Source organism: Dermacentor albipictus, chromosome 7 (genome assembly GCF_038994185.2).
Source record: "Dermacentor albipictus isolate Rhodes 1998 colony chromosome 7, USDA_Dalb.pri_finalv2, whole genome shotgun sequence".
Taxonomy (NCBI): Eukaryota; Metazoa; Arthropoda; class Arachnida; order Ixodida; family Ixodidae; genus Dermacentor; species Dermacentor albipictus.
Genome location: NC_091827.1, coordinates 117,236,747 through 117,248,199, shown reverse-complemented (window position 1 = coordinate 117,248,199; position 11,453 = coordinate 117,236,747). Strand labels below are relative to the sequence as shown.

Genomic DNA, 11,453 nt, shown 5'->3' with positions numbered 1-11,453 from the left:
GATTCTATGGAATGGCACAACTGCCGACGACAGTAAGAGTATAGCCCAAGCGTTTTTAGAATATTACCAGTCACTCTTTGCGTTTCAAGAAGCGAATGTAGACGAGTTCAAAAAGGTCTTCCTCAGTCGCATGCCGCGATTGATTCACGACACAAAAGAACGATTAGAAGTGAAAATAACAGAAAGCGAAGTTGAAAAGGCAATTGAGGATTTGAATCAAGGCAAATCACCTGGACCTGGCGGCCTGGGCGCTTGTTTATATAAAGCTTTCAAGAAGGAACTGTCACCGTTGCTACCACGGCTGTTTAATGCTGCGCATGAGAACAAAGTTTTGCCACCTTCTTTTGGCAAAGCGCATACCATACTCCTCCCTAAGAGTGATCAAGTAGAGAAACTTAGGCTGGTGACATCTTACAGGCCGATATCTTTAACCAATGTAGATTATAAAATTTTCATGAAGGTTTTGGCAGCCAGACTTCAAAGTGTAATAAAGGAAATTGTCGCAGATCACCAAACATGTGGGATCAAAGGAAGGTCGATTTTTTCGAATATTCACACGATGCGCTGCGTGCTCGAGTGCTGCGACGTCACCTAGGGCGGAGTCGCAGTGCTTCAGCTCGACCTCGAGAAAGCCTTTGATTGTGTCTCGCATGGTGTTTTGCTTGCCATTTTGAATCACGTTAATATTGGTTCCATCATCGCTGAGGGAGTGGCGTTGGCGTATCAGAACTGCACAACACGCTTAATTGTGAATAAATCATTGCGGGCCCCCATTAATGTCCTGCGTTCTGTGCGTCAGGGCTGCCCCCTCAGTCCTATTTTGTTTGGCATTTACATAGAAACTATGTGTTTGGCCATAATTCAAAATGATCAAATACGCGGGTATAATTTGGCAGACACAGAAGTCAAGCTCTTGGCATATGCAGATGACATCGCAGTGTGTTGTACAAGCAAACAAAGTGTAACGGAAACGATAAGCGTAGTGAAAAGTTTTTGTGGTGTGACGGGCAGTAGAGTGAACTGGGGGAAGTCCATCGGTTTGTGGCACGGAGAGTGGTCTTCCACCCCGGACCATTTTGCAAATGTGAACTGGATGAAAACCCCGACCAAGTATCTAGGTGTTCCCATGGACAGTTACAAAAATAGCGACGAATACTGGATGAACCAAACAAAAGAAACTAGAGAAAAAGCAGAAAGGTGGAAAGGCATCAACCTGTCGATTTTCGCTAAGGCAACGGTGTGTAACATGTTTTTTATTACGAAGTTGTGGTATGTCATGCAGACGTTGTACTGTTCAAGGGTAAACGTGCAAAAGCTGCACAGAGTGTTCGTGGTTTTTATCTGGGGCTCTACCTGGGAAAGGTGTAGCCGAACAAATCTGTTCAGGCACGTGAAGGAAGGGGGGCTGGGCTTGGCGCATCTTTTTGTTCGACAGCTTGTCAACCGCTTTTTGTTTTTTCGCGATGTGCGCGATCCTTTTTTGTGCACCGTATGTCAGCTCAGGTTGAGCGACGCATTGTCTGCATATGTTGTCAGTACGGCAAGCATGACCGGAACACTGCGTGGTTATTTTAAGGAAGTGGCCGACAGTGTGCGTTTCCTTTCAGTTCGTTTTTCAAACGATTATCTGTGTCACGTTAAAAGGAAAACACTGTATAAAGATGTGTGCGACATTGTGTTTCCTGTGCCGTTATACAGAGCCATATACAGTGGAGGGCCTGGACAAGACGTCCTTAAACGGGTGAAACGAATGCAGGTGCCACCAGGTGTTAAAACCTTCTTTTTTAAGCTCCACATAGGAACGCTCTCTGTGAAAACTTTTCTCGAAGAACGAGGCTTTCTTGTGCCGTGGGGATCCCACTCCTTGATCTGTCAGAAGCCGGAGACCATTGATCATGTTTTCTTGCATTGCTGGGCGGCGGTTTTCTTATGGGACGTTTTAAAGCGAACGCTGAAAAATGAGTTACCGGTGGACCCCCAAGGGATCAGGTATCTGCCAATTAAAGATGAAGACGGAGTGCCGTATGATCTTATTATGTTGAATGCCCTCCACTCTATATGGCGAGCTCGCATGGCCGGGTACCATTGCGACACCGACGCTCGGCCAGCACGTATGTATTTCAGAGAGTGTATGTCCTCATTTATTGAAATGCACAAAATGCAAGAGTGTTAACCGGATTGGCTGTCGAGGCTCGAACCTCTGACAGTCATGAAGGACTTTTAATTTAACAACGTCAGTCCTATGAGGATGGACGGCTGTCTAGCGCTTTTTTTGTTTCGTCTTCCTTTTTCTCATGCAAGAGGCTTGCATCTGTGCCATGAGTGTGAAATTCATATGTGCGATGTTATATTGAATACCGGTAATAAATAAAAAAAAGCCGTTATAGCTCAGTGGTAGAGCACTGGTCTTGTAAACCAGGGGTCGTGAGTTCAATCCTCACTGGTGGCAGTGCATACTTTTTCTATTCATATATTTTATCTGAGCGTAATTCAAGCACTACATAGCTGAACCATCTCGTGCGCCACTTCGAGTCGCCGCTATAGCTCAATGCGATTCTGCTTCCGGCCACCGAGCGTGACGGACGCATGATGACGGGCTCCGTTGGAGCGGCTTCAGCGGCCTTTTCTGGCCGCGGAAACAGGACGATGGAACAGGAGAACACCTACCAAGTTGTTCTGCCAGGTCTGCCAACAGGTCGTTATGTTTTAAATACAGTTTGTCAGCACGCTGATATTACGGCGGGACCGTACCGGATTGAAGATTTCCGTGACGCATTCGCACCGCATTCGCTTCTTCTGGATGTTATCGCCCTGGGGCCGTATCGCATGAGCCATGTCTGGGCTATCACTTTCAAGGACGCGGACGCGGTGAAGAAGATCTCGAGCATCGGGGAGCTGCGTGTAAAAAACCGACGCTGCCTGGTGATTGACCCGACGAACCAGGACGTTCGACTGAAGCTCCACTGGCTTCTACACATTGTGCCTGATGAGGACGTGCGTGTCCCCTTTGCGCCCTGTGGGAAAGTTACTGAAGTAGGCCGGGAGCGCTGGCGTGTGCAAGGTATGACAGAGAAGGGATCAACCACGCGGTTTGTCACCCTCAAGTTGAAAGCGGGCGTGAAGTTGGATGACTTGCCACACCAGCTGAGCGTTGGCGGTGAGTTGGCGCTTGTCGTGGTACCAGGCAGACCCCCGCTGTGCCTTCGGTGTCACGGTACGGGCCACATCCGCAAGGAATGTCGAGTCCCGCGTTGCGGAATCTGCCGACGCTTCGGGCACGAAGACGACCAGTGTACTCGCACTTACGCGAGCATTACAGGCCCTGGAACCAGCGAGGACTCGTCCGAGATGCTCATGGACGAGGCGGATGCTGAGGAAGCAGCCCGTGTGGGTGGACAACCACAGCGCCAGACTCGGCCATCATTCACGACTCTGGTGAAGCAGAAGGCGGGGCCCTCCGGCGCAACAGATGGTAGTGTACCGGCGCAGCATAAGCCTGAACAGGACGACGAGGACAAGGCAAAGGAGGCGGCGAAAGCCGCGGACGCTAAAGAAAGCAGCGTGGAGACCCCCGGCATTGATACCATGGAGACGAACCAGGAAGCGGCGAGCACCATTGCTGGAAAACGTCCGCATGAAGAAAGCGGAGACGTCAAGCTGCAGCCTGGTGGTAGCGGCGATGAGCCTCCGCCGAAGGCAGGGGGAGTGAGACGCTCGTCGTTAAAACCGCGGCCGAACCTTCCGGCCGACACGCGGAAGGCGGGGAAACTGCCTCCGTAGTAACACAGTGTCCAGGTCGGTGTCAGCGCCGGTTGTGTTGGTTTACCGGTGTCAAGAGGTCCTGGCAGTCGTGAGGAAGGCTACGTCAACCATGAAGGTAGGCACCATGCGGATAGAGGCGTTTCTTCTTCTAAGACATGGCTTTTAATCTTATTGCTCCACTTCGAGTTGCGACCTTGAACGTCAGAGGTCTGGGAGCAAGAAGGCGACAATACCAGCTTAATCGCCTTCTTCTGGATAACGATATTGATATAATTGCTTTACAAGAGTCGAAAATAGAGAGCCAAGAGCACACTGACCGCATGGTGTCTTCCTTTCAAGCAAACTTTCATGTTTGCGTTTGTCATTCTGTTGGGACATCGGGTGGGTGCCTTCTATTCATACGTAAGAGGTTAAGAGGGAACGTAGAGGCTGTATTTGCATGCCCAAGGGGTCGCCTTTTGATTGCTGATTTCACATTTTCGAATTTTTGTTGGCGAATTGTTTGTGTATATGCTCCTAATGTAGAAAGCGAGCGTAAATTTTCTTTGAATCCCTTGAGCCATGGTCGAATGGCGACAAGTTTTTGCTTGTACTGGGTGACTTCAACTGTGTGTGCGCCGCAGCTGACAGAGTGAAGTTTAGGCCACTGAGAGACAAGAGCTCTGAAGTTTTGAATACTTTTGTGCTTGAGTATGGTCTCGAGGATGTTGGCAATGTGTGTTGCACTGGGACCCACCCAGAATACACGCACTTTCGGCGGGAGAGCCATGCGAGACTAGACAGAATGTATGTATCTGTCGATCTTATGCCGCTATGCTCAAGTTATGACGTTAAACCTGTGCCTTTCAGTGATCGTTGCCTTGTGAGCATGCCTTTAGGAATGAAGGGCAGGAAATCGCGCTTTAACTGGCACTTATGGAAATTGAACACAAAGCTTTTGGAGGATGAAGGGTTCATTATGCAAGTAAAGACCAAGCTAGACAAACTGCTAGACGCGCAGCCAGCTAGTTTTGCAACTGAATGGGAGGGGTTCAAAGAGTGGGTAAAAATGAAAGCAATAGAAAAGAGCAGCGTGGCTCGCTATAAAGAGAAAGAAAAAGAAAAAGAAATGAACGGGCAACTTGAATGGATGCTGAGCATGGAAAATAGCGCGCCGGGAACTTTCACGAAAGAAATACGGGAAGTGAAATGCCAGCTCGAAAGAATCGACGCCGACAGGTATAGGGCCGCCTTCATACGCGTAATGTCTGAAAAATTGTGGGCTGGCGAAACGCCGACAGAACGAGCGCTATCAGTCGAGAAAAGATACGCTTGCCAGAAAGAAATTAGGAGCATCCGATTTGACGGCCGGACTTCGGAAGATGCAAGAGACATTCAGTGTGCTATAGCCGAACATTTCACAGAGCTTCTCAGCAATAAGCTCGAGACCATAGAAGGCTTCAATGCAGACTTCTTGAGGCTGGTGTCAAGACTAGATGATGAAATTAAGGAATGTCTTGAACTGCCTATAACTTTACAAGAGATAGAAAAAGCAATAGACGACCTAACATCTGGGAAAGCTCCTGGGCCAGATGGGCTAAGTGCGGCCTTTTATAAAACCTTTCGGCTTCCTGTTGCACAGTGCATGCTCCATGGGATAACTGAGGCTTATGTGCGCAAACGGGTTCCATTGTCTTTCAATACGTCCCACATCGTTTTAATTCCCAAGACTGATGATCCGGAAGAACGACTGTTGGTGGGGTCATATGGACCGATCAGTCTCACCAACGTCGACTACAAAGTATTTATGAAGGTTCTAGCAAAAAGACTGCAGTCTGTGATCACGAAATTGGTAGGGTCTCACCAGACGTGTGGAATTAAAGGCCGTAGCATCGCTACAAATATACATGTCGCACGTAACGTATTAGAGTGTGTCGATGCAGTTGGCGGTAATATAGCAATGATGCAGCTTGATTTGGCGAAAGCCTTTGACCGCGTCTCCCATGAAATCCTTTTTTCCATCCTGGAACACTCCAAACTAGGAGACATTATAGTAGAGGGCGTAAAAATGGCCTACAAGAACTGTACGACCCGCATTATAGTTAATGGCGATCTCACTGACAAATTTGCTGTACGTTCTTCAGTAAGACAGGGATGCCCGCTTTCCCCCTTGCTTTTCGCAGTGTATTTAGAGCCACTATGCCTGGCAATTATCAACTCTTTCCGAATTTCAGGTTACAGACTGCAGTCATCACACGTGAAAGTACTCGCGTATGCTGACGATATAGCGGTGTTTTGCGCTGATAGACAGAGCATCTGTGAAGCGACAATTGTGATTGAAAAATTCTGCGCTCAGACTGGAAGTCAGATGAATTGGGGAAAAAGCTCCGGTTTTTGGCATGGCGAATGGGACGTAACACCGGGTTGTTTGTCTCGGCTTCGATGGTCCGCCTTGCCAACGCGGTATCTAGGAGTACCTCTGGATTGTTATCGGGATCCCAGCTAGTACTGCAAAGAAGAAACTTTGAGAATGAAAGAGAAAGCGGTCGCGTGGCAAGGAAGACAGCTATCAATGTTTTCCCGTGCCTCTATCTCTAATGTCTTTTTAATTTTGAAGCTCTGGTACGTCATGAATGTGCTGTGTGCGACCCGAACAGCTATGCAAAAAATGCATCGTGTTTTTGCTGTTTTTATTTGGGCGTCCACCTGGGAAAGAACCAGCCGAACTAAAAACAAGAAAGGGGCTGACAGATGGAATAGCGCACTGTGGTATAAAATTTTTTAAAGAGGGATGAAGTACCTCAGACAGGCTGGCCAACGTTTCGATAGGTGGACCTATCTTCGTCAAAGGCGGCCTCGTCATCCTCGGCGTGGATGACGCCGAGGATGACGAGGCCGCCTTTGACGAAGATAGGTCCACCTATCGAAACGTTGGCCAGCCTGTCTGAGGTACTTCATCCCTGTTTAAAAAATTTTATACCACAGTGAGCCGAACTAACCTGTTTATTTCCGTTAAAAGCGGAGGCCTTGGCCTGGCGCATCTTTTTTTGCGTCAAGTGGTATCGCGATTTATGTTTTTGCGTGATCAAAGTGATCCCTTTCTAAGATCTGTTATGCAAGTGCGCCTACAGAGACTGCTCCGTGGAAGGATAGTCTCCTGTGATAACATGTGTGGTGCTGTGACAGGATACTTGCGCGAGGTTGTACTTTCGTGCAAGATGTTGGAAGTACGTTTCAGCCCATAATACCTATGTAATGTCAATAAGAAAAAGCTGTACAAAGCGTTGGTTGACGTGATGTTGCCGGTACCAATTTATCGGATACCTCACTTTGGAGGCCCAGGGCAAGATATTTTAAAAAGAGTCAAGAACATGCCCGTTAGACCTGTGGTCAAAACTTTTTTTAAACTGCATTCCGGAACGCTGCCTGTTAAAACCGGGCTGCAGGATAAGGGTCTTTTCGTGCCATGGACAACAAACTGCTTGTTATGCAGGAAGCCCGAGACAGTCGAACATGTTTTCCTAGAATGTTGGGATCCAATTTTTTATTGGGATGTCCTTCAGAGGACGATTAAAAAGGAACTACCTTTAGGTCCTGATGGCATCCGGTACTTATCGGTTGAAAGTGAAGAAGTGCGCTACGATTTAATTATGCTTCTTGGCCTCCACAGTTTGTGGAAAACGCGAATGCAGGTGCGACATGCAGACATAAACACAAGATCCACACGTGAAAACTTCATTGAAAGTGTTGTTTATCTTCGCGAATGTTTCAGAGCTCAGACTGATCCACCAGAGTGGATATCACTGTTTGATGATTTGTCACAAATGAAAAGTTTTTAGCACCACTCGCGTCAGTCCAAGTGTGGCTGAAGTGTTTTATCATGTTACTTTGTGTTATGCGTCAAAAAACAGCAATAAAGAAAAAAAAAGCCGCTATAGCTCAGTGGTAGAGCACTGGTCTTGTAAACCTGGAGTCGTGAGTTCAATCCTCACTGGTGGCAGTGCATACTTTTTCTACTCACATATTTTATCTCAGTGTAATTCAAGCGCTACATAGCTGAACCATCTCGTGCGCCACTTCGAGTATCCGCTATAGCTCAGTGGTGGGATTCGGCTTTCTGCAGCGCTAGCGAGCGGACGTGCCGATCATCAGCTCCGTAGAAGCGGCTTCAGCGGCCCAGCAGGGCCGCCGTACCAGGAGTTTTGCCTCAGAAGACCCGGAATACCAAGTTTTGCTGCCTCAATTGCCGACAGGTCGGATAGTTTTAAATACAGTTTTTCTGCATGCGGATGTGCGTGCCAGGCCGTATCGTGTGGAACATTTCCGAGATGCGTTGGCTAGCTTAGGCCTACTCGCTGATGTCATCGCCCTAGGGGCGTATCAGATGAGCCACGTTTGGGCGGTTACTTTCAAGAGCGACGAAGGCATGAAAAGGCTTTCAAGCACCAAGAACCTCAAGGTGAATGAACATCGGTGCATTGTCGTTGATCCAGCCAATCAGGCCGTGCGGCTGAAGCTGCATTGATGCTTCATAACGTGTCGGACGAGGATATACGGACAGCCCTGTTACCGTTCGGAAAGGTCACGGACGTTTTCCATGAAAAGTGGCGTGTTCAAGGAGTTCAAGATAAAGCATCGTCGACACGGGTGGTGTCCCTGGTTCTGAAGACGGGTATGACCATAGAAGACCTGCCCCATCAACTTCGTGTAGCTGGTGAGCAGACCCTAGTTGTGGTACCGGGCAGAGCACCCCTTTGCCTGAAGTGCCGAAACACCGGACATGTCCGACGTGACTGCCGCGTCCCGAGATGTGCAGTATGCCGTCGCTACGGCCACCAGGATACGGAATGTGTTAAGACTTACGCATCCGTCGCAGGACCTGCTCTCCGAGAGGACGTGGCTGACCTGTTAATGGACGAGGCTGACGTTGATGAGGCTTCCCACGTGCTAGTACCACCGGCGGACACAGTCGCAACACCTTCTGTGCCGGCGGCTAATTCCACGAAGGTGGTAAATGTGCTGCCTACGGGCCCGAAAGATGCAGTGCAAAGGGCATGCGACGAAGGAGCCAAAGAAGAATCGGCCGCAAAATCCACCGCTGCCGAGGAGACCGCCACGGAGCACGTACCGGTAACTTCCTTGATGGACGTCGAAGAATCGAGTGCAAGCAATGCGGCTATGAAAAGAGCGAGGGACTCGACCGGCAACCTGGACGGCAACCTGGACGGCAACCTTGACAACGGGGCCAAAGACGAGCCGCCGCCAAAATCGCAGGCGGGTCGTCGTGTGCCCGTGCGCCTGAAGCCAAACATCCCGCCGGACAGACGACCGGCGGCAAAACCGCCTAAGTAGGACCCGGCGCCTACTGGGGCGCCCGGACTAACGACGTGAAGACATGGCGTCCTTTTTGGAATCGGGCTTCGCGTACGCTCTAAAGGTACGCGTGTGGATCGAGCGGTTTTCAGTGCAAAAGTTATGCATGCAATTTTTTTCTACAGTGTGTCCGGATCGCTTGTTCTTTAGCGGCACCGTGCGATCGGCTTGCTTTTCCAGATAAATGGCGGGGAAACTAGAGAGAGCACTGAGAGTTGCCACGTTAAATGTTCGTGGCCTTGGAGCGCGAAGGAGGCAATATCAACTTAGCCGCTTGTGTATGGAGAAGGAACTTGATGTAGTTGCCTTACAAGAAACTAAGGTAGAAACCCAAGAGCAGACCGATGGCATGGTGACGCCTTTCACGGCGCATTACAATGTGTGCGTGTGCCATGCGAATGGCACATCAGGCGGATGTGCGTTGTTAATACGGAAGAGTGCTGGTATCATTGAAGAAAGTGTAACTGTTTCTGAAACTGGCCGCTTGCTTATTGTAGATTTTTCTTTTTCTCACGATTTGTGGCGGCTCGTATGCGTTTATGCGCCAAACAATGTGAATGATCGATTTTTGTTTTTTGAATCTATCGAGCAATATCTAAAATGTGATCGCTTCGTCATATTTCTTGGTGATTTTAACTGTGTGTGTTCTCCGGAAGACCGACTAAAAAGGGAAAGGGTTCGCGATAAAAGTGCTCTCCTTTTGAGCAGACTAATTGAAAACCACAACTTAGAAGATGTGGGCCTAGTCATCACTGATGGTATCATTCCGCAGTACACGCACATTCAGCGAAATAGCCGAGCAAGGCTGGACAGAGTGTATGTTTCTGGCGTCTTGATCACCCTTTGTAATAGTTATAACGTCGCACCGCAATCGTTCACGGACCATAGCTTGGTAAGCTTCTCGATTGGGGAAAAAGTTAAAAGAACACGATTCAACTGGAACATGTGGAAATTCAACGAAAAGCTGCTTGATGATGAACCATTTGTGCGAAGAGTTAAGGAAAAGATAACAGAGTTGATGACAAGTGAGGATGAATATTTTACTGCCACATGGGAGGAATTTAAGATTCAAGTTAAGTTCATTGCAATAGAAAGAGGAAGCAGCCTTCAGCACGATAAATTACAGAAACAAAGAGAGCTGCAAAGACAGCTAGAATATCTGTCAAGCGCAGAAAATGCGGGTCACGATCTATTAGCTGAAAACGTAAAGAAAGTAAGACGCGAGCTTGAAGTTATCTACGAAGAGCGATACAAAGCAGCAGTTATACACGCTAGAAGCGAACGCCTATGGATGGGTGAGATACCAAACAAGCGGGCAATGAGCGATGAAAAGCGTCACGCGTCAAGAAATGAGATCCAACAGATACGTCTTCAAAACGAGGTGACGTCAGACGCTTCGTCGATTGAGAAAGCTTTTGTGGAGCACTATCGCGAATTGTTCGGCAATGTGACGCGTTCTGGACTGGTCTTCGAGAGTGAATTCATGAGCGAGATGCCAAGGTTGGATGACGACGTTAGAGAAAGTCTTGAGAGACCAATAGCTGTGTCCCAGATCGAAAGGGCGATGGAAGAACTGCCATTAGGCAAATCGCCAGGGCCGGATGGCCTAGGCGCCGCTTTTTACAAGGCATTCAGTCAGGAGTTTGCGTGTATATTGCACCGACTACTCTCAGAGGCGTATGAATTTAAAAAAGTACCACCCTCATTCCGGACTTCACACATAGTATTAATTCCGAAAACCGATGACCGGGAAAAGCTCCTTTCAGTAGGTTCATACAGACCTATAAGTCTGACCAACACAGATTACAAAATATTTATGAAAGTACTGGCTCGACGATTTCAAAGCGTGATTCAGCAGCTTGTAGGGCCACACCAGACGTGTGGCATTAAAGGCCGCACCATTTTCACGAACACCCACATTGCAAGGAATGTGCTCGAATGTTGTGATGCCATTGGGGGTCGGGTGGCCATGTTGCAGCTAGACCTTGCGAAGGCGTTCAACCGGGTGTCACATGAGGTGCTTTTCGCTATACTGCAGTACTGTAATGTTGGGAGCGTCATTGTAGATGGCGTTAAAATGGCTTATGAAGACTGTTACACGCAGCTTATAGTTAATAAGTGTCTTAGTTCGCGGGTGCCAGTCCGCTCGTCTGTACGGCAAGGCTGTCCCTTGTCTCCTTTGCTTTTTGCCCTGTACCTCGAACCCTTTTGTATGGCAGTCATACGGGATGAAAACATTCGTGGTTTTAGGCTGCACGCCGCAGAAGTTAAAATGCTAGCTTATGCAGATGACGTCTCCGTCTTTTGTGAAGACAGGGAAAGCGTGGTCGAGGCTGTCC

General features: G+C 48.5%; 2 non-coding genes and 1 pseudogene across 2 annotated transcripts; all 3 read left to right on the top strand.

Annotated features, from left to right (window-relative positions):
* The first annotated feature begins 2,377 nt into the window (after window positions 1–2,377).
* On the top strand, window positions 2,378–2,449 carry TRNAT-UGU (transfer RNA threonine (anticodon UGU)). The gene has a single exon. It is a non-coding gene; the product is annotated as a tRNA-Thr (tRNA).
* Window positions 2,450–3,871: 1,422 nt separating this feature from the next.
* Window positions 3,872–9,093, top strand: LOC139047902 (uncharacterized; annotated as a pseudogene).
* TRNAT-UGU (transfer RNA threonine (anticodon UGU)) lies at window positions 7,670–7,741 on the top strand. Its single transcript has one exon. It is a non-coding gene; the product is annotated as a tRNA-Thr (tRNA).
* Window positions 9,094–11,453: the final 2,360 nt, after the last annotated feature.